This window comes from Lepidochelys kempii, chromosome 5, assembly GCF_965140285.1.
Source record: "Lepidochelys kempii isolate rLepKem1 chromosome 5, rLepKem1.hap1, whole genome shotgun sequence".
NCBI lineage: Eukaryota > Metazoa > Chordata > Testudines > Cheloniidae > Lepidochelys > Lepidochelys kempii.
Window position 1 is genome coordinate 127806442 of NC_136384.1, and position 14600 is coordinate 127821041.

Here is a 14600-nt window from a genome sequence, read left to right on the forward strand (position 1 = left end):
GGGGCATCCAAATTGGGTCGACAATTCCAAACAGATCATGAAGATTCAGGAAAGGGGATGCTCTATGAATAGATTGTTCTTGTGCCCCAGGTGTGAGTCTAGATAAAATACCAGCTTTCAAGGAGAATAGTCAATAACAAAATTGAGGGATTTCATTCTAAGAAAAAATGCTATTGAAAGGAGCTTGTCTCCTTGTGATGGTGGTAGATAGAACATTCATTAATGGGGAAGATAAAGGAAGCTCTGCTTTGCCGGATTGGTTCTCTAGCCAAAGCCAGCGGGTTATTTTAAATATAAGGGGGATAACGTGAGTAATACATTTCTTAACAGGAGACGAATGAACCCCCAGCACATAAGAAGGTCAGACTAATAGTCCATTTAGCCCAGTATCCTGTCATCTGTCAATGGCCAGTGCCAGGTGCTTCAGAGGAAATGAACAGAACATGGAAATTATTGAGTGATCCATCCTCTGTCTTCAAATCCCAGCTTCTGGCAGTCAGAGGTGTAGGGACACCCAGAGCATGGAGTTGGGACCCTGACCATCTTGGCTAATAGTCATTATGGACCTATCCTCCCTCAATTTATCTAATTCTTTTTTTAACCCCGTTATACTTTTGGCCTTCACAACATTCCCTGGCAATGAGTTCCACAGGCTGGCTCTGTGTCCTGTGAAGAAGTACTGCCTTATGTTAGCTTTAAACTGGCTGCCTGTTCATTTCATTGGGTGACACCAGGTTCCTGTGCTGTGTGACAGGGTAACTAACCCTTCCCTCGTCACTTTCTTGCCACTGCTAATTTTTTTATAGACCTTGGTCATATCCCCCCTTAGTCATCTCTTTTCTCAGCTGAACAGTCCCAGTCTTTTTAATCCCTCCTCAGATGGAAGCTGTCCCAGACCTGTAATCATTTTTGTTGTCCTTCTCTGTACTTTTTCCAGTTCTAATGTATCTTTTTTTGAGATGGGGCGATCAGAACTGGATACTGTATTCAAGGTATGGGCATACCATGGATTTAAGAAGGGACAATATGATATTTTCTGTCTTATCTATCCCTTTCCTAATCATCCTGACATTGTTCGCTTTTTTGACCGCAGCTGCACATTGAGCAGATGATTTCAGAGAACTACCCACAATGACTCCAAGATCTCTTTCCTGAGCGGTAACAGCTAATTTAGACCCCATCATTTTGTGTGTATAGTTGGGATTATGTTTTACAATGTGCATTACTATTCAGTTTCATCTGCCATGTTGTCAACCAGTTTTGTGAGATTCCTTTGTGACTCTTCGCAGTCTGCTTTGGTCTTAACTATCTTGAATATTTTGTATTGTCTTCAAATGTTGCCACCTCACTGTTTACCCCCTTTTTTCAGATCATTTCTGAATATGTTAAACAGCACTGGTCCCAGTACAGACCCCTAGGGGACCCCCACTATTTATCTCTCTTCATAATAAAAACTGGCCATAGAATCATAGAATCATAGAATATCAGGGTTGGAAGGGACCTCAGGAGGTCATAATATCCTAATATCCAACCTAAACCTCCCCCACTGCAACTTGAGACCATTACTCCTTGTCCTGTCCTCTTCTACCACAGAGAATAGTCTAGAACCATCCTCTCTGGAACCACCTCTCAGGTAGTTGAAAGCAGCTATCAAATCCCCCCTCATTCTTCTCTTCTGCAGACTAAACAATCCCAGTTCCCTCAGCCTCTCCTCATAAGTCATGTGTTCCAGACCCCTAATAATTTTTGTTGCCCTTCGCTGGACTCTCTCCAATTTATCCACAGCCTTCTTGTAGTGTGGGGCCCAAAACTGGACACAGTACTCCAGATGAGGCCTCACCAATGTCGAATAGAGGGGGACGATCACATCCCTCGATCTGCTCGCTATGCCCCTACTTATACATCCCAAAATGCCATTGGCCTTCTTGGCAACAAGGGCACACTGCTGACTCATATCCAGCTTCTCGTCCACTGTCACCCCTAGGTCCTTTTCCGCAGAACTGCTGCCTAGCCATTCAGTCCCTAGTCTGTAGCTGTGCATTGGATTTATTGGCCATTTATTCCTACCCTTTGTCTCCTATCTTTTAACCAGTTACTGACCCATGAGGGGCCCTTCCCTCTTATCCCATGACAGCTTACTTTGCTTAAGAGTCTTTGGTGAGGGACTTTGTCAATGGCTTTTTGAAAGTCCAAGCTCACTATATCCCCTTGTCCATCCTCAAAGAATTCGAAGAGTTGTTGGGGCATATTTCCCTTTACAAAAGCCATGTTGACTCTTCATCAACAGATTGTGTTCATTTATGTGCCTGATAATTCTGTTCTTTACTATACTTTCAACCAATTTGTGTGGTACTGTGGTTATGCTTACTGACCTGTAATTGCCAGGATCACCTCTGGAGCCTTTTTTAAAGATTGGCGTTACATTAGCTACCCTCCAGTCATCTGGTACAGAGGCTAATTTGAATAATAGGTTGCATACCATAGTTCGTGGTTCTACAATTTCATGTTTGAGTTCCTTCAGAACTCTTGGGGTGAATACCATCTGGTGACCTATTACTGTTTAGTTTATCCATTTGTTCCAAAAGCTCCTCTATTTACACCTCAGTCTGGGACAGTTCCTCAGATTTGTCACCAAAAAAGAATGGCTGAGGTGTGGGAATCTCCCTCACATTCTCTGCATGAAGACTAATGCAAAGAATTAGTTTAGCTTCTCTGCAACAGCCTTGTCTACGCTGAGTGCTCTTTTAGCACCTTGGTCCTCTAGTGCCACCTTGGCTTGTTTGACCAACTTCCCGCTTCGGATGTAGTTACACATTTTTGCTGTTAGTTTTTGTTTCTTTTGCTCGTTGCTCTTCAGATTATTTTTTGGCTTGCCTAATTATATTTTTACACTCAGTTTGCCAGAGTTTATGTGCCTTTCTATTTTCCTCAGTAGGATTTGACTTCCAATTTTTATAGGATGCCTTTTGGCCTCTAACTGCCTCTTTTACTGTATTGTTTAGCCATGGTGGCATTTTTTGGTCTGTACTGGGTTTTTTTAATTTGGAGTATATGCTTAGTTTGTGCCTCTGTTATGGTGTTTTAAAATAGCTTCCATGCAGCTTGCAGGCATTTCACCCTTGTGACTGTTCCTTTTAATTTCTATGTAACTAGTGTCCTCATTTTTGTGTAGTTCCTTTTTGAAGTTAAATACTACTGTGATGGGTTTCTTTGGTATTTCCCCCCCCACAAGGATGTTAAATTTAATTCCCTTATGGTAGCTATTACTGAGCAGTTCAGCTATATTCACTTCTTGGACCAGATCCTGTGCGCCACTTAGAACTAAATCAAGAATGGCCTTTCCCTTTGTGGGTTCCGGGACAAACTGCTCCAAGGAGCAGCCATTAATGGTGTCTAGAAATTTTATCTCTGAATCCTGTCCTGAGGTGACATGTTCCCAATCAATATGGGGATATCTGAAATCCCCCTCTATTATTGGGTTTTTTGTTTTTTTCATATCTAATTTCCCTGAGCATTTCACTATCACCGTCACCATCCTGGTCAGGTGGTCAGTAGGAGATTCCTACTGCTAGACTCTTATTCCAGCGTGGAATTTCTACCCATAGAGATTCTATGATACTGTTTGATTCATTTAAGATGTTTACTATATTTGATTCTATGCTTTCTTTCACATATCATGCCACTCCTCAACCAGTGCAACCTACTGTGTCATTCCTATATATTCTGTACCCTGGTGTTACCGTGTCCCATTGATTGTCATCATTCCACCAAATTTCTGTGATGCCTATCACATCAATATCCTCTTTTAATACCAGGCATTCAAGTTCACCCATCTTAATATTTAGACTTCTTGCATTTGTATATAAGCACTTATAAAATTTGTCGATATTTATTTGTCTGTCTTCATGTGATGTAATTAAATAGGACTCTTTTTCGTTTCACTGTTTCTCTTCAGTTCCTACCTGTGCTTTATCAACTTCTATCCTCTCCTCTTTACTAGGATATAGAGTATTGCTTTTAATAAATCCTCCCCTTAGGTATGTGTCTGTCTGAACTGTGTGCTCCTCCACACCTCTCGGCTTTCTTCCAGCTGTTCATTTAAAAACTCCTCTCTGACCTCTCTAATTTTATATTCCAGCTGTTTGGTTCTGTTTTGGTTTAGGTGGAGCCCGTCCTTCATGTTTAGGCTCTTCCTTTCCCAAAAGCTTCCCCAGTTCCTAGTGAACCTAAATCCCTCCTCCCTACACTGTCGTCTCATCCACACATTGAGACCCTGCAGTTCTGCCTGTCTAACTGGTCCTGCGTGTGGAACTGGAAGCATTTCAAAGACTGCTTTCATGGAGCTCCTGGACTTCAATCTCTTACCTAGCATCTGAAATCTGGCCACCAGGACCTCTCTCCTACCTCTCCCTATGTCACTGGCACCTACCTGTACTACGACCACTGCTTCTCCCCAGCACTGCGCATAAGTCCATCTAGATGTCTTGAGAGATCCGTGACCTTTGCACCCAGCAGGCAATTCGCCATGCAATTCTCCTGGTCATCAAAAATGCAGCTATCTCTGTCTCTGAGGGCCACGCATTCCTACACGCATAAGCCCGCCACCTGCTCATAAGGCAGGTAAACATACAAGCTGCACTCAGTGCAATAAACTGGCTAGCCCCCATTCTGCTGCTGGACTTCGGCCTGCAGTATTGTTACTCTTGCAGGGCTTTTTGTTTGTGCTTTGTTTTTTCAGGGGATTATTGGCCTAAGCTTAGAGCAGGTTTGTTCGGTGTATTTGCCTCACGCACTCCCTCGTCAAACTCCCATTTGCTAGCACCGCTGGTGGCTCGGGGTTGGCTTTTAAACCCCTGTTCTCTCTGTGATAGCTCCAACCCATTGCCAAGGGATTATAAAGGGGTTAGGAGTCAAAGGGTGGTAGGCTAGAGCCTTCTTAGGAAGCTCTCAGTCTTGCCTAGCCAGTCACTAGCTTCAGCACACAGTCCCCCCATACAGGCCGCATTATAAATGTCAAGCAAGCAAGCACACAACAAACAAGCAAACAATGAACTCACCACAAGGATCACATGGTCGCTCTCCTACACCAGGAGGACTCTTCCTCCCTCGCACAATTCCCCTGTTCGCTGCTCCTGTTTGTGAGGAGGCATCTCGGACTGCCTCTCCTGCTGTGCTCCGGCAGTGTCTCTGAAGCCAGGCCTGAGTAGAGACCTTGCTGTAATGTCAAATGTTAGGTCAATATTTAAAGTAGGAAATTTGAAACACAGCCTTTTATAAATCAAAGGCAATCTAGATGAGGCCATACAATTCTTCGATATGACCAGGAAGTGGACCAATACTTTGGTGTGTCATGGGAAAAAGACAATATCCAAACAAAAGTTATTCATCTAAGACATCCTAAGTATTTTGGATCTGGCTGTCTTGGGGAGAAACATGGCTTGGAAAATGTCTATGTTCCCGAGTGACTTTTCTGAGCAAGGGATCTGGTCCTCAGTGAGTACAAATCAGAATCATTGAAGTCAAATGGAGCAGCACCATTTGACAGCAGCTAAGGCCCTTTCCACTAGATCAGTGGTTCTCAGCCAAGGGTCTGTGTACCCCTGGGTGTATGCAAAGTTTTTTCAGGGGGTAATTAACTCATCTAGATCAGTGTTTCTCAACCTTGAGGTTGCAGCCCCCAGGGTGGTCATGGGATGGGTTTAGGGGGATTGCAAGTGCAGGGCTAGCATTAGGGGGTGGCAAGCAGGACAGTTGCCTGAGGCCTCACGCCACAGGGAATCCTGCCAAGCCAAGATACATGTTTCAGCCCCACTGCCTGGTGCTTGGGCTTCAGACAAGGCTCACAAGTGAAAAACAAGCTCAAGTCTAATACTGAAATGTAAGCGCAATATTTATATTCCAATCAATTTATTTTATAATTATATGGTAAAAATGAGAAAGTCAGCAGTTTTTCAATACTAGTGTGCTGTGACACTTTTGTATTTTTATATCTGATTTTGTAAGCAAGTAGTTTTTAAGTGAGGCAAAACTTGGGGTATGCAAGACAAAATCAGCCTCCTGAAAGGGATACAGAAGTCTAGAAAGGTTGAACTGCACTAGATGACTGGGGTGGATCTGAGTTTAGTGACAGAAATGATAGTGTTTCCTGTTTGTAAGGAGTGGCTGGCTTGAAAAGAATGATGAAGAGGCAAGGGACTCCAATCTCTTCATTTTTCTCTTGAGCAAAATCCCTAATCGCCAACCTTTGAAAGAGGGAGCTGTTTCCTGAAGAATTGGAAAAGTTGTATTAAGTCTTTAAAGAGCAGCTTGAAAGAGTAGACATCTTTTTAACTGATAGGTCCACTGTGGGGGAATAATACCCTGCCTGGCAGAGAAATTGATTTGATGATAAGAGACAAAGACTTGCAATAACTTCGATGAGATCCTAATGGATGGAACTGGAGAATCTGAAATGAACCGAGATGCTACAGAAAGAAATTTCCAGTATTTGACAGTGTTACATTTTTGTTTCTCAGTTTAGTAATTGACCTTGGTCTTTGACAATCACTGTGAAACTGGAACTCTGGGGAAAAAAACAGAATATGGAGTGCAGCATGGATATATGTATAATATTCAAGATTCAAGAAGATCTTAGCCTCTTTCTTTCTTTCTTTCTTTCTTTCTTTCTTTCTTTCTTTCTTTCTTTCTTTCTTTCTTTCTTTCTTTCTTTCTTTCACTAACTTTTGAGTGCTTGACTTTGCATCCTTAATAGCTTTTAATGTGTTTTTAATGTAATTTCCTGCATTTTAAAAAAGCAAATTGAAAAAACAGAAATTCCATCATGTGAAACTCTCTTGAATTCTCATCAGCAGGGTTAGACCCTTCAGAGCCAGAGCACAGACCCTCTTCCACTTGAGCTGCAAGACGGACTGATAGCAATAATACGGTATCTTTCTCTTTGTGGACCCACCAGTAGAAGGGGGTGGGACACACATTTGGCCAGTGAGTTTCATAGCTGTTTGCTGACAACAGAGGAATGCTGAGACTCAAGAATCATGAGTTCTACTCCAGATTCTGAGACAAGTGTACTCTCGAGGTAACAGACACTTCTATCCCCATCTTGTTCCAGTAGTCCCATTAATTTTAATAGGCAGTACAATCCCCTGGATGGTTTTGAGAATCTCAGCCACTGGCAATAAAGTTCTCTGCCATCCTTGGAATTTTAGAACTAAAAAACTGGCAGAAACAAAAAATGAACTCCCTTTCCCCAGGAAAAGAATAAAAATCTTGAACCTTGATGAGGACTGCATCATTTCCAGAGCTCCCATGAAATATGCTAGCCTGTGTTGATTTTAACCTTGAGGAAGGTGACAACATTTGGGATGATCAGATTTGGATAAGCTCTCTAGAGGCTGTCCCACCCACTCTTGCTAATGCTGGGCCTGCTGGCTTCCTTTTTTCATGTGGAAAAGTGTTGTCTTAATGCTGTCTTTTTGATCTGGTTGCCAAAGTAACCCTCAGGCTCTGAGTCCCAAAAAGATGAAATTGAGGTTTATATTTGTAGACCTACATCCTAATGTGAGATGATCAACCTGCAACATCCCATAACTAATTTGCCTTGAATGCTTCACTTGAGTATTTGCATATTTAACTGATGCTTAGCCATGAAAATCTGGTCTGGAGGGCACTGGAATAACAGGATGTGTATTGACTCCGCTCTGCAATAATTCCTTTGACAATAAGCTCCAAACCCAGCAGGGCAAATTTTCTCTTGGTAAAATTTTGCTTCTGTTAAACAGCTTTACAGTGTTTGCAAAGCTCTCGGATTTTAGGGAAACTGGGGGATGTTTTATTCTTGGAAAAGAACAACTTCAGATGTAGCTAGCACCAGGGGGCTTTCAAAATGCCAACTCAAACCTGCTTGAAAACCTGGTTGTGAAGATGTACCATTCCTGTGGAGGGAAATATAAAATTCATTCTCTATCACAGACTACTCACAGCTAAAGAGAGCCAGAAGAATATTCTCCTCAAGTCAAAAGTTAAGGGCCTGGATAATACTTTCCCCAGCAATTAATCGTGTTCTGCTATTCTAAAGGTAAAGTTTATGGCCTGGACAACTGAAATGTCCTGTCTGACAGACAGTGCACCTTTTACAACCCTAGGGAACTTTTCAGTTCAAATCTGTGGCTGGGGTGTGGTTAAGGTGCTGGCTTTGGGTTCAATTCCCTAACCCTAAGCTTTGCAGGACAGTGACTGTGTTGGTGTATCTACAGTGTCTAACACAATCGGGCTCTGAGCTCAGCTGAAGCCTTTAGAAAAACCCACCTGCCTAAAAATCCTAAAGAGCCCTGCTAGCCTATTTCCATCTAGGAAGTCAAAAGAAGCACAGTTGGTGAGGGGATTGCCTCCATGGAGACGTGAGCAGCCAAGGAGTTCCCTGAGCTCCCCGGATCCATCTATAACTCCACACCCAGCACGGTGCGACATCAGTGTGTATGAGGAATCCATTGGCTCATATCTTCTGCTCACATGCCAAGGATGGGCAGGGCCCAAACCACTCTCTCCTGCCACCTGCTCCAGTGAGCTGGTGTTCCAGTATTATTCCACTGCGGTGACAGTGAGTAGGTCCCGGCTGAGAGGGCAATTGACTGAGGAGATGATTGTCTTCTGAAGGGCACTGATCCACCTCCAGTGGCGTCGAGGAAAGGAAGGGACATAGTGGGGCTACAAAAGGGCAGGGCATATAAGCCAATATCTTCTGGCTGGGATTCTCAAAGGAACATAAAGGAGTTAGGGGCTCAGATTACATTGGAAGTCATTGGGAGTTGGACACCCATCTCCTTAGGCCTTAAGCTTTAAAAAGTTCAGGTTTAGTTTAGTTCTTCCTGTATCTCAACAACTTTCCTAGCTGCAGAGAGGGCAAATGACCCGAAGGGACTAGGAGGAAATTATCAAGCTAATCACCACTCATAACTTCAATGAGAGGTGAAGAGTGAAAGACTGGCAGAGCTAACTCACTGGACACCAGTGTGGCCTCAGCTGAGACTTGAAAGGCAGGACTGTGCTCATGGAAATGTCCTCCAGAACTGAGTGGAGTTTGACAGCAATTTCTGAACCGACCTGTATTGTGGTTGTTGTTGTTTATTTGTATTGTGGCAGTGCCCAGTCAGAGACCAGGGCCCCACCGCTCTAGGCACTGTATAAAAAGACTGTCCGAAGAGCTTACAGTCTGTGATATTCTGTAGCAGAGCTGTAATTACATTTGTATGATAATTTTAAGGGGTCTAGAGAGGGAGATCCCACTGGGTATCTACAGTGCATTGTAAACTCTGGTCTATGAGACCAGACCTTTGTCTTTCTGTCTGTCTTTCCAAGCCTGCATCCACACTGCATTGTAAACCTGGGTTTACAATTGCTGGACCCAGGTCTCACAGTTGTGCTAATGTATCCATGCTGCACGACGCAGACCTTCTGACTTAGGTCTGCAGCTTGAGCTGAGTCCATACGTCACAATGACAGGGCCTGGACCCAAGTCACAAGAGGACTCGGACTCCTACCCACCCACCCCCAGCAGAGTCCTAGTCCTGACTGATTGTTGACTGGAGTCATACTGGTTGTGTGTGGACAGAAGGGGGGCTTGGGCTCCAACCTGAATCAGAGCCTGGGCTTAGCGTACTTTGTAGACATACCTATTCTTTATTACATTCTATAGCTCTTTATAATAATTCTAGAGAACCTTAATTAGATACCATATAACCACATTGGTTCAATCCTCATTACGTTCAATAGCCCTTTTCCATAAGCATGCGTGTACATTTTCATTGACTCTTTCATATAAACAATACCGAATTTTCTGGGCCATCTGAATGCAAATCTACAGACCAGTTCCTCAGCTGGAGTGAACCAACATAACCCCACTGACCGCAGTGGTGCTCCGCCAACTTTCGCCAGCTGATTTTCTGTCCTTGTCACTTTTGATACTTTAAAAATTCAGCAAAGGAAGGCACCATTCCACAAATGTTTTATCTGGGAAACAAACTGACTTCATTCCCCCCCCACACAAGTAATTTTAATTCAGTTTTTTTAGAAGACTCCACTGGCTTAGTTTTTCCCTACTGTATTATTGGGCATGTATAGTAAATTGGCTTCCACATGCAAGACTGTTCTTGTTTAACTACATTCCAGTGTTCAGAGCTAAATCCCAGTCCCCTCCTAATTGCTGTCAACGAGATACTCAGAATAATAGGACAGCTCCTAACTAGGTCCCATGGGAGACACTCCCGTAGTTACTGGACTATTTTTAAAAATGAGGAATTAAAGTAATATTTTCTATTTACATAGCATCTTTCAGGATCCTAAAGCACTCAAGCGCTTCATCAATCACTTCATCCAGCGTTAAAAGAGAGGTGAAACACGACAGCTGTTTAAAAAGTGCTTGGCACTATACAACAATGAATGGGCCCAAACCGCTGATGTCGGTTGCATGATGATGATTTACACCAGTTGAGGATCTGACCCCTTAGGACTGGATTGAAGAATACCATAATCCAAATTGCAACTCTATTTAATGTAATTGCCAGGACTGTAATTGAGACAGGGCATGAGAATGGTGCCACAGGCCTTTCATGACTGTAAACAATCACCCTGTGCGCTCTAGGCATTGTGGTTCACTGGCTAGTGCAGGGAGCTAACCATTAAGAGTCCTGGGTTCTAGTCTTGCCTCTGGCAGTGACTCACTGTGTAACTACAGACAATTTATTAAGACTTCTTTGCGCTTCAGTTCTTCAGCTGTCGAATGGAGAAATTCACACTTGCTTTTCCTTGTACAGCACTTTGAGATCTACCGATGCAGCAGCATGTCAGTGCTTTATATCATCATCCAGTCGGCACTCCTGTATGATGTAAGGGGGGGGGGGATAGCTCAGTGGTTTGAGCATTGGCCTGCTAAACCCAGGGTTGTGAGTTCAATCCTTGAGGGGGCCATTTAGGGATCTGGGGCACAAACTGGGGATTAGTCCTGCTTTGAGCAGGGGGTTGGACTAGATGACCTCCTGAGGTCACTTCCAACCCTGATATTCTATGATTCTATGCCTGTTCTATCACTATAACCGTAGCAGTACAGTTACACCGGTATAGTCCTGCCGCTGCCAGTAAATTTCCCCACATAGACAAGCCCTGAACTGAGGGCTTGGGCCATTTGTGGAAAAATGTTTTCTTTCCTAACAAAACCTGACTCCGAAGGGCTCATTGAGCCTTATATAGCAACAGTCATTATCAAACGAAATATGGAGCAAGGACTTCCTCCAGATCCACTATCTCTCTAGGCACTGGCATCTCTCTCGTCACTGAAGCATGTGAGTGCCTCACATTCATTGATGAATTTTATCCTCAGAACACCCTTGTGAAGCAGGGCAATGCTATTACCCTCATTGCACAACTGGGGAACAGAGCCACAGAGACCAAGTGACTTGCCCAAGGTCACACAAGGAGACTGTGTCAGAGGTAGACATTGAGCCCGGCTCTCCCAAGTCCCAGGCCAGGGACATACCCTGCTGCCTAAAAAGCAGACAAATGGCATCACTTGAATCAAATTCCTGACCATTTCCTCATAGCCAGCAAAAGAATCATTAAAATGTAGGCCGTTATTGTTCTCCTGGGACCAGCAGCACTACAGGTGTTGTGACCGGGTCGGGCCAGATGGCTATAGGAGAGTAATAGAAGGCAGATATATTAGCCCCAGGCTAAGTAGGTCCCTTTTCCCTGGGTAAGGTAACAATCCAGAACAATCAGGAACCTTCTGGAGACAAGACAGGCTGATTAGAACATCTGCAGCCAATCAAGAAGCTGCTAGAATCAATTAAGGAAAGCTAATCAGGGCACCTGGGTTTTAAAAAGGAGCTCACTTCAGTTTGTGGTGTGCGTGTGAGGAGCTGGGAGCAAGAGGCACTAGAAGCTGAGAGTGAGAACGCGGACTGTTGGAGGACTGAGGTGCACAAGCATTATCAGACACCAGGAGGAAGGTCCTATGGTGAGAATAAAGAAGGTATTGGGAGGAGGCCATGGGGAAGTAGCCCAGGGAGTTGTAGCTGTCGCACAGCTGTTCCAGGAGGCACTCTAGACAGTTGCATTCCACAGGGCACTGATACAAGCCGCGGCTGCCCAGCAGGAGGCTACTCGTGTCCAGGCAGCCGCCCAACAGGAGGCAGTGCGGCTGCAGCAAGAGACTAATTGCCTGCTGATGGATCAGGCTGCTCAAGACCGGGCCATGTTGCGGGAACTGGTAAACCAGGTAAAGGCCCTTACAGAGCTGAACCGCGGCCATGTTGGGACGCAGATCATGCGGGCCAGCAATTGGCTGCAGAAAATGACCCGGGAGGATGATGTAGAGGCATACATCCTGGCCTTTGAGAAGTCAGCCCTGTGGGAGGCTTGGCCCCAAGAACAGTGGTCTGGTATCCTCACTCCATTCCTGTGTGGGGAGGCCCAGAAGGCCTACTATGATTTGCCTGAAGAGGTTGCGGCAGACTACCCCCAGCTGAAAGCAAAGATCCTGGCCAGATCTGGGGTAACGACCGCAGTGCGGGCCCAGTGATATCATGAGTGGAGATACCAGGAAAACAAAAACTTGCAGTCCAAATTATATGCCCTCATCCATCTTGCACGAAAGTGGTTACGAACTGAGTCCCGGAGTCCGGAGGAGATACTAGAGGTTCTGGTCATCGACCGGTACATGAGAGGACTACCACCAGACCGTCGCACCTGGGTAAGCCAGAACAAACCCTCCACCTACGATGAGGTTGTCGCGCTGGTAGAAAGGCGAAGGACGGCGAGGGAGCTGACCCGACCGGTTAAGGAAGAAGCACCCCGGGTTAAACTAGCAGCACCAAGCCCTAGAGCTCAGGTGACTGGGCCACCAGGAGAGCCCAGGTGGAAAAAGAGGGGGGCTGAAGGCCCACCAGAAGCCACAAAGAGTTGGAGCACTGAGGGGGAAGAGGATCATGATGTTAGACTACCCAAACCAAGAGACCAGGGAATGCCTAGGGCTCCATACAGATGTTACGCCTGCAGGGAGTGGGGACACATAGCTGCACAGTGTCCCAATGCCGAGGAGCTGATGCAGTGTAACCTGGGAAACTGGGCAGACCATGCTCCCTAATCCACCTTGTGGGGGTCTCACTAACCCCACATATGTACACTAGATCAGTGAAGCTAAATAGGGTAGAGAACACAGCACTGGTTGATTCAGGGAGTGCTATCACGCTTGTTTCGGGGAAGCTTGTGAAGTGTAGTCAGCTGCTGTGGGCTAAGCATACGGGGATAACATGCGTCCATGGGACAGTTGGTTATTACTCCACCATCCCAGTAAAAATCGAGATTCAGGGGAACACTACTAAGGTAACAGCAGGTGTAGTCCCTGAACTCCCATACCCAGTGCTCATAGGGAGGGACTTCCCAGGGTTTGGAGACTTACTCCCAGTAGGGGAATTGGAGAAAGGGGGAAGCCCTGAAAGTAGTGAGGCATCCACAGTAGGCTGTCAACACCCAACCTTCTCTGAAATATCGCCAGATTTGTTCTCCACTCCCAGACAGTGTAGAAAGACGAAAAGGGAAAGAAGGGCAGCTAAGGCCTTGGGAACCAGAATACTGGCCCAAAGCCAGAGGGTCGCTCTCGTAGGTAGGCGGACCCGAGCAGCTGAAAAGGCGGCCACCCAGGAGGGAGAAGCACCCGAGTCTGACCCACACCCTAACGCCTCTGAACCAGTAGAGGCAACAGAGACTGGCCCCCTAGAGCTCGGGCTGATTAGCCCCGGGAGAGGAAATTTTGGACGGGAGCAGGCTAAAGACCCAAGGTACGACAACATTAGGAAGGAGGTGACTGAAATAAATGGGGTCCCCATGGAAGGGGAAACCCAGGGACCAGGATCCTACTTCATAATGAGGAAGAATCTCTTATACTGAGTTGCACCAGTACAGGAGCAGAAGGTACAGCAGATCCTAGTACCTCAAAAACACCAGAATGCTGGATTAAGTCTGGCCCATAGTCATCTTTTTGGGGGGCATTTGGGGGTAGAGAAGACCCTGGCACGGGTCCTGCGACAATTCTTCTGGCCCGGAGTACATGAAGAAGTGTGGAGGTACTGTGCGTCCTGTCCGGAGTGTCAGCTGCACTGTCCCCGTCCCCACTTCAGGGCACCTTTAGTACCCCTTCCCATCATAGAGGTCCCCTTCGAGCGAATAGCCATGGATCTAGTGGGACCCCTGGAGAAGACAGCCCGGGGCCATCAATATATACTTGTCGTTCTGGATTATGCTACTCGCTACCCAGAAGCCGTCCTCCTGCGGAACACGACCTCTAAAACGATAGCTAAAGAGTTGGTGGGGATCTTTGCCCGAGTGGGGCTACCAAAGGAGATATTAACAGACCAAGGTACCCCATTTATGTTGAAGCTAATGAAGGACCTCTGTACGCTGCTCCATATACATACCCTGAGAACTTCAGTCTATCATCCGCAGACCGATGAGCTGGTAGAAACATTTAACCGAACCCTCAAGGCAATGATAAGGAAAGTGGTAAGTTGAGATGGGAAGGATTGGGACACCCTACTACCCTACCTTATGTT

The 14600-nt window shown here is 45.5% G+C and overlaps 1 protein-coding gene across 2 annotated transcripts in view; it reads left to right on the forward strand.

Moving 5' to 3' along the window:
• CPLX1 (complexin 1) overlaps positions 1-14600 on the forward strand; it is a 218749-nt gene that overhangs the window by 133157 nt on the left and 70992 nt on the right. The window lies entirely within an intron of this gene.